The 3,422-nt window shown below is 20.6% G+C and overlaps 1 long non-coding RNA gene across 1 annotated transcript; it reads left to right on the top strand.

Moving 5' to 3' along the window:
- The first annotated feature begins 738 nt into the window (after positions 1–738).
- Positions 739–1,309, top strand: LOC110273656 (uncharacterized). The gene is made up of 2 exons (XR_002365084.2): positions 739–887; positions 1,051–1,309. It is a non-coding gene; the product is annotated as an uncharacterized LOC110273656 (long non-coding RNA).
- Positions 1,310–3,422: the final 2,113 nt, after the last annotated feature.

The following is a 3,422-nucleotide window of genomic DNA, read 5'->3' as shown; positions in this document are numbered from 1 at the left end:
AAAACCGATTAATAATATTCTAGAGTTAATCCAATTAACACTAAATTAAAAAAAACAATACATAACATGTTATTTTTTTATTAATCAAATTATTATAATTCAAATTAATTTTAAAAAAATAATTTAAAATTATAATTTCAATCTTATCACGTGCATGTCACGGGTAATTATACTTGTTATTAATTAAAAGAGTAAAGTATTATTTTTGTCTCCAATATTTGGGGTAAGTTTTAAAGTTGTCCCTAACGTTTGAATTGTCTTATTTAAGTCCCTAACGTTTCAAAATTGACTCAATATTGTCCTGCCGTTGGGAATATGTTAACTGAATTGACGACGGGACAAAATTGAGACGATTTTGAAATGTTAGAGACTTAAATAGGACGAACACGTTAGGGACAAAAACGATACATAGAAATAAATTTTAATTTTATCATTCAATAATCAATTTTTATGGTACATAGTTATTCAATTATGTTTTAATCACATCTAAGTAAATTACATTTAATCACATTAATTTTATTCTAAATAAATTTATTTTTTTATAATTTTATTCTTAAAATTTTTTACTCATCATAAGATTCTATTATTATAATTTTACTCTCTAACAATATCAAATTTGTTACAATTAGAATTAATTATGAATGTAATTAATAACTAATAGCAATTAATAGTAGAGTTAGTTATTTGATAATAAATACTAATTAATTTTAATATATTCTAATAAATAAAAATTAGTTTTCCGTGACACTATAAATAATCTAAAAGTTAGATGAGATTGTATTGTATTCTTTTATTCGAAAAATACAAAAGAATATAAGGTGATCGTCGTAGAATGGCTCCAAAAATCTTCTTGTGCATTTTTTTCGTAGCTGTGCTATTGGCTTCAGGTAATAAAGCTCATTTCAAAGCTTAAGCAAATAAATATCCTTTCAACATGAGAAAATAAATTATTTTTTATTTTTTATTTTTTTGTTAAAGGGACCCTTAATTTTCATGTACACGAAAATTCTAATGACATTGGGTTCAATTAATTTTGACCAATTATTGCAGAAGCAACAAGTGGCACAATGGTTGAAGGCTCAAGGAAGGAGTGCTTCGCGCTTAAAGGAAGAAAATGTTATGATAAAGATTGCGATGAAACCTGTATAGAAAGGCACTCCGACTATGGCCATAATGGGGGCGACGTAGTCGGCCATTGTGTGGGCGACGTTTGTTGCTGTTTCTACTGATAAGTGAAAAAATGATGAAATAAAACATTATGAAGTTCTAAATTAATGATATATGGTTATTACAAATTTTAATTTTTAAATGTGATGAGATGCAATCACTTAGTAAAATCCAATAATTATTATTTTAATATTTAAAATATGGATCAGATTCTCTTCGTCCTAATCTAAAATGAATATAAAAAGATTATATTAATATTTTTAAAAAAAATTTAAAATTTTAATTTTTTAAATTTTCAAAAAAATATTGGACTAACAGAATAATTAATTAAATCAAATTTAAAATGATAGAGGATCCTAATTCTCACTAGTTAATACCTTCATTTACTTACGAGGTATTTGAGAATTATAAGTGTATTAATCCGTGCCATACACGTGATAAGATTGAAATTATAATTTTAAATTATTTTGTTAAGATTAATTTAAATTCAAATAATTTCATTAATAAAAATATAACATATTATGTATTATTTATTTTTTCTTAATCTATTGTTAAATATATTAACTCTAAAATAGTTATTAATTGGTTTTAGTAATCTACTTTCTTCAATAAATCAAACATATATACTCAATGTGACCATAAATAACTTAATAATACTTAGACCTACCAACAAATTTTTATATATTGTTTTACTGTCAAGTAAGAACATATCAAAATTAGTTCAAAATAAATAATAAATTATTAAAAAATTCTAATGCACAAAATTCTCTAATAAATAATAAATAATTTAAATATACTAAAAAATAACTCAACACTTTTTTTATGCCTACAAAACATATATCTGAAATAATATTATATAAATATTACTATGTTAGTATACATTTTTACAATCATCGACCGTATTTATTATACATGACTCCTTCTTAAAAGTTATTCTACACACGTATGCAGTCGGAAGATAAATTAATGGACTTTATTTTATTTTTCTAAATTATTATAATTATGCATTATTTATTAAATGCTAATCGTAATATTGTAATATAATTATAATAAACATATTTTTCTAAAATAAATTTAGAAGAGAGAATAGTGCTTTCACTTTGGAGGAAAAATAAATTCATAAGGAATTAACACCTCACTTTTATTAGTTGATAATGTATTAAATATTGATTTTATATAATTATAATAAAAATATATCTCCAAATTAGTATAATCATGCATTATTCGTTAAATGTTAATTGTAATATAATTATAATAAATATATTTTTCTAAAATAAATTAAAAAAATAGTGATTTTATTTTAGAGAAAAAATAAATTCATGAGGAATTAACACTTCACTTTTATTAATTGGAGAAAAAATCTAGGTTTAGTATATTTTGTCATTATTATACATTTTCTTTAATCATATATCCACTGTTTTCTTTTTTTGTTTCAGTATTTTGAACCTGAGTTTAACTTTTTGTAGTTCTCACTTCTAAGTCATTCTATTAGATGTAGTTGAAAACTATTAAAATTCTTCGATTAATATAGGAGAAAAATATATTATTATATGATAGAATTAATATGAGTATATTTTATTATTAAATAAACAAAGTTAATATAAAATAAAATTATACATAAAAAAGCAAAGGAAATAAAATTAAAATAGCAAAAGTGATAAAAAGATTATTTTTATAATTTTGTTTTGTCATTTTTATGTATAGACAATTAGAAAATAGTAAATTTTTAACTAAATTAATTTATATTTGTTGTATTCAATTTAATAGGTAATAAATTATCTTATTTTAATTTATTCCTTAAATTTATATATCATAAAAATTAAATCAAATAATTAATATACATAATTTAAAATTATGTGATACTTAAATATTTATTCAAATTAATTAGTTGATATAATTAATTTATCATAATGAATTGTCTTTAATGAGTTAAACAAAATAAATCAGAAGTATGCTACGTTGATTCTATCATTCAAAGTAAAAATTCGATTTTTACATAATAGAATAGATGAATGTTTTATATTAATTCAATTAGATGAGTGTTTTAATAAAAGGAAAGATGATTATTATCATTATTATTGAATAATAATGATAATTATTGTTATTAATATTAAATTGGTTATTAATATATATATTGAATTATCATTAATATTAAATTAGTTATTTATGTATATATTTATTGTTGCTTCTACAATCATGCAATAATATTTTCTTTCATTTGTTAACTAATTAAACTTGGTTATTTATATTAAATA

The sequence above is a fragment of the Arachis duranensis genome, chromosome 7 (assembly GCF_000817695.3).
Source record: "Arachis duranensis cultivar V14167 chromosome 7, aradu.V14167.gnm2.J7QH, whole genome shotgun sequence".
In the NCBI taxonomy this organism is placed as follows: domain Eukaryota; kingdom Viridiplantae; phylum Streptophyta; class Magnoliopsida; order Fabales; family Fabaceae; genus Arachis; species Arachis duranensis.
The sequence above is the reverse complement of the archived record's forward strand: the minus strand, read 5'-3'. Positions and strand labels throughout refer to the sequence as shown.